This window comes from Rousettus aegyptiacus, unplaced genomic scaffold (assembly GCF_014176215.1).
Source record: "Rousettus aegyptiacus isolate mRouAeg1 unplaced genomic scaffold, mRouAeg1.p scaffold_m13_p_1, whole genome shotgun sequence".
Classification (NCBI taxonomy): Eukaryota; Metazoa; Chordata; class Mammalia; order Chiroptera; family Pteropodidae; genus Rousettus; species Rousettus aegyptiacus.
The window spans coordinates 17,701,083-17,712,885 of NW_023416284.1; the positions used below are offsets into that span (position 1 = coordinate 17,701,083).

General features: G+C 40.0%; 1 non-coding gene across 1 annotated transcript; it reads left to right on the plus strand.

Annotated features, from left to right (window-relative positions):
• The first annotated feature begins 1,854 nt into the window (after positions 1-1,854).
• On the plus strand, positions 1,855-1,988 carry LOC118606503. Its single transcript, XR_004952467.1, has one exon. It is a non-coding gene; the product is annotated as a U11 spliceosomal RNA (small nuclear RNA).
• The last annotated feature ends 9,815 nt before the right edge of the window (positions 1,989-11,803 follow it).

An 11,803-nucleotide genomic window follows, 5' to 3' on the forward strand; every position in this document is an offset into this window, starting at 1 on the left:
ACTGTTTTGATTTCTTTACAATTAATACCTATTTTTATATTAAAAATAAAGTATCCGAATTATTCCATTAAAATTTTTTTCTATTACGGTTGACATGCAATATTAGTTTCAGGTGTATAGTGTAGTAGTTAGACATTTATATAATTTAAAAAGTGATCCTTCCATAAGTCTAGTACCCATCTAATGCCATACTTAGTTATTACAATATTACTGACTATTCCCAAAATTGTACTTTACATCCTATGGCTATTATGTAACCGCCAATCTGTACTTAATCTTATCACCTTTTTCATTGCGGCCCCTCAGCCCTCATCACAAACCATCATTTTGTTTCCTGTATCTATGAGTTTGTTTTATTTATTTTATTTTTTGGATTCCACATATAAAGAAAATTGTGTGGTATTTGTCTTTTTCTGTCTTATTTTACTTAGCATAATACGCCCTAGGTCCACCCATGTTGTCGTAAATGGTAAGATTTCATTCTTTGATTCCATTTTTTATGTCATTCTGGAAAAGGCAAAGCTTTGGGGCCAGAGAAGAACACTGGGAGTCAGGATTGAGAATAGGGGGCGGGGGGTGACTAGAAAAGAGGACAAAGGAACTTTTGGGGGTGATATAAATGTTTGATATTTTGACTGTGGTAACAGATGAATGTATGAGTTCGTTAAAACTCACAGAACTGCATAAGAAAGGTGAACTTACTGTATGTAAATTATATCTCAATAAGCCTGACTTTAAAAAATGAAATAAATGGAGAAAATATAGAAAGCAAGGACTATCCTTTAAAATATTTTTAATTATACACGTAATAAAATTACACAGTAATCCATTATGCTTTTTAAAAAATTAAAGCATTACTGGTCAGTCTAAGTCCTGTGTGTAATAGCTCCCATCCAGATCCCTTCTTTTTTTCCAAGGGGTATTCACTGATGTGTGTTCTTCCAGATGTTTTTTTGTTGTTAATATATACAATATGGGACGGTAGAAAACACGTAACACTAGGTTTACTGAGCACACGTGTGTGCTCTTTATTATATTAATGGTATCCTGCGGTACACTATTTAACAGTCCTTTCACTCAATTTTTTTTGTATGTGTCGATACAAGATCTACTTCATTCAAAGTGTAGTATTGCTTTTTTTCTTCGTTAATGGTACATTGTACCTTCTTTTGTAACTCTTAACAGTGTGTGTGTGTATGTGTGTGTGTGTTTATGTCTAATTCACTCCATGAAAGCGCAGCAGACAGCGTTCCACTGTATGAACACACCACATTCTGCTAATCTGTGGTTGTAATGATGGAAGATTAGGTTGCTCCGTTTTTCGCTGGTACAGTGATCCTGTGCATCCAGTGCTCGCGTCCTGGGGCCGCTTCAAGGTGGATGGCTAGAAATGGCACAGGCTTGTGCATTTTCAATTTTAATAGGGTGGTATACGCGCCTTCCCCGGATAGGTACCCACAGCCCCAGAGGAGAGGGATTTACCATGCATCCGACTACAGGAACGACTCTCCCTTCTGCCCCACGGTCTACTACAGCGCAGAGAACTCCTCAGTTCCCTCCCACGACCGCTTTCCCCGCCTCTTCTCTTGCATCTCCCAGTAACCCCCGCACCTTCCCAGCAAGCACTGCGTATTTGCATATCGACTTCTTTTTTCGCTAATAAATAAAAACGAACAGATAAATCGTAGTGTCCTTGTGAAGAATTTCCTCTGGCTCTGAAGGTGTTGAAATTTCCTCCTCAACTTAAGGAACACGGGATAAGAAATTTATATGCTTTTTATATTTTTTTCCCGCCACCTTTACTGTAATAGGGATTCGCCTACACTGCCACTGTGTTGTAAGTAATGTTGAAGCAAAAAGGGCTTCTGTCGTGAGTGGCACACGTAGGGCAGCTTGGTTGCTCTTCGTGCGGAATCGACATCAAGAGATTTCGGAAGCATAATTTTTTGGTACTTGGGCAGCTAGTGATCGTTGGTCCTGGCGCCCTTAGATCACTGTATAAAAGGAAGCAAGTTAGTGGCTTGGTAGATCTTGCTTCCTTACTTACTCGTTTACTGTACTCAGAACTCGGGAATTTACACCTCTTATTATGTTAGTGTGTTCATTGTAAACACGTTTTGTTTCTTTCGCTGTATTAGTCACTTAGGGATTTAAACAGAGTATTCTGCCCTAGTCAAGGTATGTCTAACTCTTTCTGCGCTGCACGAGAGAACTAATGTGGGTATAGATGGTCTTTTTCCTAGCTGCAGGAATTTGGGGAGAGTGCTTTTATAACTGGAGCTGCTGATTCTCTCTTGAAGTCGAAAAAGCACTTAATTTTCTCGTTTCACAGATTAAGCAAGTAAACTAATAGGTTTATCCAACGGCACATTGCTTTATACAGCCAGAAGGAATATCTTCAATCCTCCCTGGTGTGATGGAATCATCATGTAAAACTTTGACTTTGTAAAAGTATTTCCCCCTTTTACCAGGCATACATATTCCTTCCTGAGTTATTCTTTTTATAACTTTTGTCCCTTGAAAACATAAAGGCAATAGTTTAAAAGACTAAATAGCATTCTCTTAACTGCTGGTGGCAACAACCTTTCTGGATAGCGATTAAGCAATAGATATTCTATCTCCTAGATATGTATCTTCCTATGTAAAATGATGTTTAAGAAATTTAGCGGTGAGGGTTCACTCATTCTAACAGCAAATGTACATTGGGCTCCGGTAGAGCTGAATTCACTGGCCTGATTTCACAAGGCTTGTTCAGTGAAGGGAGAGAATAGCAAAGGGAGGGCAACACTGATTTGGACTGGGAGGGAGATGTCTGGGAAAGCTTTCCTGAGGCAAGGACTTTGAAGCTGAAACCTAAAGAAGACAACCAGGCAAAGGGGGAGGGAAGAGTTGTTTAAGTAGAAGCAGTGAAGAATGAAGGTGGATAAGGTGCTGTAGCCCAAGAACTGAAAGGCCAAGATGGCCAGAGTGAAACCACTTGGCAGGACATAGGGAAGCCTGAAGACAGCACTGAGGCCTGGTCTCTCAGGCTAGGGTGTTCCTTGCTGTGTTTTTCATAAAGCAAAAGAAATGAAAAATTACTCAAACCAGATATCAGTAAACTTTTTCTGTAATGAGCCAGATAGGATGTATTTTAGTTTTTGTGGCCATAAAGTCCTTGCTAGCCACTCAACTCTGCAGCAAAAGATGATATAGGAACAATTGGGCATAGCCGTGTTCCAATAAAACTTATTTATGGACACTGAAATTTAAATTTCATATAATTGTCACATATCACAATAGTATTCTTTCTTAATTTGTGTGTGTGTGTGTGTGTGTGTGTGTGTGTGTTAACCATTTACAAATATGAAAATCATTCTTAGGTTCTCGGGCAGTAGTATAGTTCACTGGCCCCTGGCCTACACATTCAGGAGCAATACGAGCCTGGTCAAACCAACTATTGGATATCCACAAATAGAATACTGTGCACTCATTAAAATGTTGAAATAGAAGCATTTTTTGATAATGGTACCCCTATAGAGTACTTATCAAGTGCCAAGCCCTATATTAAGCACTTAGTATGCATTAGCTCCTATAAATCATAAACTGTTGAGATAGATAGTGGTAGTATACTCACTTTACAAATGAGAAAACGGAAACTCTGGGAGGCCCAGATTGCGGAACTAGAAAGTAGCTAGAGGTGAGCCCAGGCCTTCTGACAGAAATGAGTTACTCTGACTACACAGAATACCCGAGGGGAATGTCAATTATACTGGAATCTGTTAGAGGGGAAGATTTATTGGGGAAATGAAGCTTTTTCTCCTTTTGCTTATTCATATTTTCTTATTAAATATGGAGTACATGAAAAAGTTAGAGAAATAATGAGGATACATAGGCACTGGAATACAAATGATGGAAAATAAAATCAGACTCAGAAAGAAGCCACTCTCAAAAGGCCACATATTATGAGATTCCTTTTATAGGCAATGTCCAGAAATGGCAAAAATATAGAGACAGAAAGTAGAATTAGGGGTCGCCTGAGGCTGTTGGTAGGAGGAGAGATTGACTAAAAATGAGCATGAGGGATCCTTTGGGAGGTGAAGGAAATGTTCTTAAACTAGATTGTGGTGGGAGCTGCACAAGTCTATAAATCTACTAAAAATCATTGTACATTTAAAATGGGTGAATTTTACAGTATGTAAATTATAGTTTAATAAAGCTGTTTAAAAAAAAAAAATCAAGAGCTGGAAGGAGAAAAGTTTACCTAGCTAGGAGCCTGAGAATCTATAATCAAGTTAGGAAGTTCTTTAATTTAGAAACTTGACCTAAGTGGATTTCCTACATCTAAGCTTCTGTGTATTAGCCGATCATGTCAATGAATTCCTCATTTAAACCCCTTCGATGGCACCTAACTAGCTTGAGTTAATATACTGTAAGTCTCAAGAAACGCACCATCCTCTTTGTTCTAAGGATTCCAGCCATACTAGTCTTCTATTTCTGAAGCCACTATTCACAGAACCTCAGGACTTCCAGAAAATGTTCTCCTTTACCTGGAAATGCTTTCTCAACAGCATTTCCATCTATCTCTTCTTCCAAAGTGGCTAATTCCTCCTCATTCTTCATATCTCAGCTCAAACAGCACTTCCTCTGGGGAGTCCTCCTTGACCTTTCCTCACCCCTCACTAGGTTAGCTCCCCTACACTCTGTTACACATTATGCTCTTTCATAATACCATAGAGACTTCTCTGCAGAACATTTTCATGATCATTATTAATGCAATAGTTGTAAAATTAGTTGTTCAATATTTATATTCACTTACGTGAATGCAGGGAACCTGTCTACATTATGTATACCATTTGGGTCCTTCGTGTTTGGTGTAGTACCTGACACAGAGTAGGTATTCAATACATATTTGTAGAGCACTTCACAGTCTATGAAGTACTTGTGCATATATAATTACATTGGCCACTATTTATTAAGCACTTACTATGTCCTAGGATATAGGATATAGGATTAAACGAGACAGACTGCTTCTAGAGAGTTGACTGTACTCTCCTAATTAGGTCAAAAACAGTCTTCCCATTTTACAGGTAGTCTAAGCTTACACCACTTGTAAGGAAGGAGCAGAACCTTCTAAACTAAACTGAACTGCTTTCTAATAAGATCATAGACTCTCAACAGGATGGATTTAGGGAGATGGATTTTAAGAGGCCATGAAGCTTTGGCATTTTGAAGGGTAGAGCGGAAGAGGGTGTCAATTTGTCAGAAGAGAAGAGGAAGTTTCTATCTTTCGGGTGAGCAGATGCAAGCATGGCTCCTCTCTTAAAACCAACCGAACCTGGTCCCTGAGCTCTCTGATATCCAGATCAGTGACCACAGACAGGAAATGATGGTCACAGAAATATTGTGTTTCTACATTAACAATCCAAGAAAGAATTTAAGAAAATTCCATTTATAATGACATAAAAAAGAATAAAATAAAAATATTAAAACTTAGGGATATTAAAAAATCCACTTAGGTCAACTTTCTAAAACTTAACCAAAGAAGTGAAATTTAACTAAGGAGGAGTGTAACTTGTACACCGAAAGCTACAATACAGTACTGAAAGAAATTTAATAAGACATAAATAGGAAGCAACCCCATGTTCATAGATTGGAAAACAGTATTGTTAAGATATCAATATTAGCAAAGCAATCCTTCAATTTAATGCAATCTATATAAAAATTCTAATGACATTTTTTTTTTCAGGAATAGAAAAACCCAACCTAAAATTTATATGGAATCTCAAGGGACCATGAATAGCCAAAATACTTGAAAAAGAACACAGTTGGAAGACTATGATTCCTGATTTTAAAACTTACTAAAGCTACAGTAAATAAAACAGTGTGGTAGTGTATAAAGACAGACATGTAGACTAATGAAATAGATCAGAGAATCCAGAAATCAATCCTGATATCGAGTTGGATTCTTAACTTACAGCACATGCAAAAAAGAACTCGAAATGGATCAAAGATCCAAACAAAAGAGCTAAAACTATAAAGTTCTTCAAAGAAAACAGGGAGAGAGCTTCATGACACTGGATTTGGTAAAAATTTTTTGAATATGACACTAGAAGTACAGGCAATAACAACAAAAATAAGTAAATTGGACTTCATAAAAAATGTAAAACTTTTGTGTATCAAATGCCACTATCAGGAGAGTGAAAATTATCCCACAGAAACAGGAGAAAGTATTTGCAAATCATATATCTGATAAGGGGTTAATATCTAGAATATATGAAGAACTCCTACAACTTAAAAAAGCAAAGTCAATTTAACAATGAAAAAATGTCTTGAATACATATTTCTCTAAAAATATACAAAAGGCTTATAAGCACATGAAAAGAAGCTCAATATCATTAATCATTAGGAAAAAGCAAATCAAAACCACAATGAGATACCACTTCACAACTAGCAACATGGGTCTATTAAACAAACAAACAAAACACACACACACACACACACACACACACAAAAACAGAAAATAACCAGTGTTTGTACAAATGTGAAGAAATTAGAACCCCTGTGCACTGAGGGAACACGAAGTGGTATAGCCGCTATGGAAAGCAGTGGCGATTCCTGAAAAAACTGAAAATAGAATTGGTATATGATCCAGCAATTCCACTTCCCAAAAGAACTGAAAGTAGAGTCTCAAAGAAATATTTGTATACCCACAACATAACAACAAAAAGGTGGAAACAATTCAAATGTCCATCAAAGGATGAATGGATAAACAAAATAAATGAATATCCATACAATGAATATTATTTGGCTATAAAAAAGAAAGAAGTACAGATACTTGCTACAACATGGATAAACCTTGAAACATTATGCTAAGTGAAATAAGCCACACTCAAATGAACAGATATTGTATGATCCTACTTATTTGTGGTACCTAGAATAGTCAAATTCATAGAGACAGAAAGTAGAATAGTGGTTACCAGGAGTTGGGGGCGGGGGAGGTATGAGAAGTTATTGTTTAATGAATACGGTTTCAGTTGAGGATGATGAAAGTTTCAGAAATGGATGGCAGTGACAGTTGCATAACAATGTGAATGTACTTAATGCCACTGAACTGTACACTTACATACATATTTTTAATGCCTATAGCACCTAGTACTTGGTGGTCCCCCATCCAAGTACTAACAAGGCCCGATGCTGCTCATCTTCCGAGATCAGACGAGATCAGGCACGTTCAGAGTGGCACAGCTGTAAACTTGAACTGTACACTTAAAAATGGTTAAAACGGTAAAATTTGTGTTATTCATATTTTGCCACAATTTTAAAAATTAAAAATGAATAAAATTAATTTAAAGAAACCATGGTGAAAAGCAAAGTTGGGGGCATGCCTATTATATCTTGGACTGGAAGTTGATCACCAGCTCAGGAGACACACTCTATTTGGCAAAACAGTGTGTAGGTGGAGAAACTGAGGCCCAGAGAGGGCCTTAACTAAGGTCCTGTAGCCAATGACTGATTGGGCTCTATGAGTTCTGTAAGGCAGGTGGGTGGTACCAGTTGGAGCATTAATAGTGATACCAGCTGGTATTTCTTGAGTGCTTACTACATTCCAGACATTGTTCCAAGTCCTTTTGTGAGTGCAGATCACCTCGTTTACTCTTCATAACCGCACTGTGAGTGAGGTGCCATTACCATCTCCCTTTACAGATGAAGAAACAGGCCGAGAGACAAGGATCCAAGGTCCCAGAGCCAGTAGGACTTGAATCTTGTCCTGACTCCAAAACCAGAAAGTTAGCCTTTTGTTTTGGTCCTCATGATGGACACTGGATGAGGGTGGGGCTGGAGTGGGACAGGAGGTGAGTCACTTGACTGTATCTAGATTTATCAGACTTTTTTCTTGCACCCATTGGCAGAACTTCCTTTTTTCTCTTTGCATCCTTTTCTGATTCACTCTCCATCTGTTAGTGACTTCTGGCTCCGGAGAATGTGATGCAGAGGGTGGGGCAAGCTGTAGTGGGTGGGGAGGTAGACAGTCCTTTAATAAACAAATATTTTCTGATTGCTCTCTATGTCCCAGGCAATGTTTAGGGAGCCCTGCTGTGAATAAAATAGACCTGTCTCTGCTCTCAAGGAGATTCTACTGCAGGGTATATATTTGTGAGACAGGGTAAGGGGTAGAGGGGGATAGAAGGGAAGGGGAAGTGGGGGAGGGGAGGGGAGCGGGTAGAGACAAGGAACAAGATAGGTCAGGTGTCAGTAAGGGTTATAAAAAAAATGTGAAAAGTGACTATGTGGGGACATAACTAAGTCAGAACAGGGCAGGCATGGCTCAGGAACTGAAACCTGGAGAATGAGAAAGAGCCAGCTGAAGATCTGGAAGGAGTATTCCAGGGTTCCAGGCCGGAAACAGCAAAAGCAAAGAGTATGAAATCCATGTGTTAGAGGAATGTGGAGAAGGCCAGTGAGGCTGGAGTAGAGTGACAGAAAAAAAGACCCCAGTGCCAGCTCATGTAGGGTCTTATAGACCATGATGAAGAGGAGTTCAAGCTTACTTCTAAGGGGAAGGGAGGTTACTGGAAGAATTAAGAATGAAGATTGGAAGACAGCATGACAGAAAATGGGGAGACCAATGAGGAGGTTCTGGCTGTAATGTAACAGAGGCAGGTGATGATAGTAGTCTGGACCAAGAGGGGATTCAGAGAGGAGGTGGTATTAGAGGGGTCTTTAGGAAGTGTCTGAGTGATAGGGGTGGCATTCTCTGAAGTAGAAGAGACAAGAGAAGCTGGTTTGTTGGTGGGGATCTAAGGGGAGATGGGGATAGAAATTATGAATTCAGTTGTGAACATGCTGAGTTTACAGACTCAGTGGCTAGCCAGCAGCTGGTGACACTGTTCCAAGCTGGAAGTAGATACCTTGGAGGAGAGACCAGATGCTGCCAACTGAGGACTCATAAGCTGCACCTCTTCACAGATGGTTAATATTGAGTCCAGAAGATGCTTAACGTTTTTGTTTTTTAAGTTGGTTATCAACATTTAAAAATCCAGAAATATCAAATAAACTCAGGATTTCCACCTCCTCTTCCAAACTGGATGCTCTGGTCACACTGGGCTCATGTCCTGGGAAGGACATGGCAGGTTGATAGAGAAGCTGCTGCCCTCTAGGTGGCGCATAAACCCAATGACCCCACCAGGCCCGCTGTGGATTCCATTCAAGGCCTGGTACTGGCAGCTCTGGAGTTTCAACGTCTGGTATGGGCAGGAGGTGGTAACCTAGAAGAGGAAAAAGTTGGCCTAGCACAGAGCCTGGACTTTGTTAGACCCATTGGGAGTGGCAGCTCTGCACTTCTCAGCCTTGTCACCCGGGGTGTGCCACCTAATTTCACTGAGCCTGTCTTGCCTCTTCCAGAAAATGGGATAACACTCCCTACCTGGAAAGCAAATTCCCTACCTGGAGTTTCACCTATGAGAACTCTAGCACAATGGCAAAAAAATAGAGAAGGAGTTTAAGCAATGTTAGTTTCTTTTCCTTTCAATCCGGTGAGAAGCTAGTCTCAAGAAATTAGAATGGTGAAGCCATAGCATAGGCTGTGGTACTAGCTCTGTCACTTACCAACTATGCAAGCTCAGTTTTCCTATCTATAAGATGGGACACTACTAGTACCTACCTTGTGGGGATTAAAGTTTAAAATGGCATGGCACTCAGTAATATTAGCCATTATTATCGTCGCCGCTGTTGCTGTTACTTAGCATGGAATAAATATACTCAAGAGCTAGCAAAGCCATTTTTCTTATACCAGGCTGGCCATCAGAGTCATCTAGGGACATTTAAAAAAATATTCGTGTCTGGGCTCTACCCTCAGAGATCCCAACTGAATTCATTTGGGGTGGGACTCTGGTATGGATATTTTACAAAATCTCCCCAAGTAATTCTACATGTAGCCAGGAAAAGAAGACCCACAGTGGAGGGAGCATTAGGAGCATGGGCTCAGATGTGTTACTGCCTATGTTTAAATCCAACCCAACCAATAAACAGATGTATGAACTTGGTTAAGTTCCTAACCTCTCATGTTAAACTGGGTTAATAATAGGACCTGGAAGCTGTATAGATCTAAAGTGCTTAGAGCAATGCCTGGCAGCTAATAAGCTCTCAGCAGGCCTGGGCATTACCACCCCTCAGTTTCCATGCTGTTTCCAAACTGATTGCAGCCACTGCAGGTCTGTGCCCAGCTCACACCCACGACCTCCCTAAGGGGCCTGGATGCCTTGAACATCCCACACTGGGGCTTCTCCTAACCCTGACAGCTGCCCCCAAAGTTATTTTTTTGCCCTTCCACTGTTCGGCTTTTTCATTTACTCCAAATGAATAGAATTATGTCCCAAACAAAATTTGTCTGCTCAGATATCAGAGAGACCCCAAGAGTGCTAGAGGGGAAGATAGAACCAGACTGGCCATTCAACTGTCTCTCATGTTCAAAAAAGGAGTGGGGAGGGGAGGGAGGAGGAGAATTACTTTCTTCAATGCTTAGGACACAGTGTTTAGTAGGGAAAAATAGTATAATACAAAATTATACATTTAAGATAATTCATCCAGGTAAAGGACACAATTTCACAGAAAAAAGATTGGAAGGAAATATGCGAGATGTTAAAGTGTTTTGTTTCTCTGCTTCTTTTATGCACTTTATAATTTTCTACAGTGAACATGTGATTAACAGGAAAAACAATTCAGAGAAAAAAAGGGAAAGTCTCCACATGACTTTCCTCTTAAAATAATCATTTTATTGCTTTGTCTTAGTTCCTCCTTCCTATCGAAAATTTTTAAAGAATTATTTCTACTTGCTGTTTCTGCCAGTTACCTTCCCTTTTACTACTTGATCCATCACAATCTGGCTTCGTCTCCAACCTCGGAGGTGACCCTACCCTGGAAGAACCAGCAAATGACCTCTTAGTTGCCAAAGCCAGTGGTTTCTTTCTCCTTGCCAGAGCTCTGCAGTATCCAACATTGCTGGCACCATCTCCTCCTCCTGGAAGCTCCCTGACTGCTCTCTGAACTTCCTCTCTCCCCTCTGTCCAGGAGTCTAATCTTTCCAACCACTTCTGGTTGGTCCCTGTAGGTTCCTCAAGGCTTAATGTTCCCCAGGTTTGGGCCTCAAGCCTCCTCCCTCTGCACAATTTTCTTGGAGTGACCTCATTCACTCTTGGCATCTATGGTCCCATCTACATGACAGATCTTAAATTCCAGCCCTGGCCTCTTGCTTGGGACAAGTCAATCCAACTCCCTTCTCAACACTTTCATTTGGATGTCCCTCAAACACCTCAGACCCAACAAGTCCAAATGGACTCATCATTTCTACTTTCCACCAATCCTCAACCAACATTTCCTTTGTTCCTTCACTGGGGTCATCCTTGTTCCTTTCTTTCCTCACCCCCTATATTCGGTTGGTCACTAAGGCCTGTTGATTCCAATTTGGAACTGTCTGGAGCACATCTGCTGGTGTGTTCTGACTCTGCCCTGCAAGAATCCCTCTTTCTCTCTTGCCTGGATGATCATAGCTATTTCCCCAAAGTTTTCTTTTCCTAGTCTTTCTCCTCCTGAATTAGTATCTTATAATTTTTCAGATCATTCATTCATTTGTTCGATCAACAAACATTTGCCATGTACCAAACTCTGTTCCAAATCCGATACGGAGTAAATGGTAAAGACTGACACAAAATAGGTAAATGAATAATCTAGGGGATTTCAAATTGTGGGGATTGCTATGAAGGTAAGCAGAAGGGTTGAAAAAGTAACTAGGACATGCATACCACAACCTCATTTGTTCTTAATA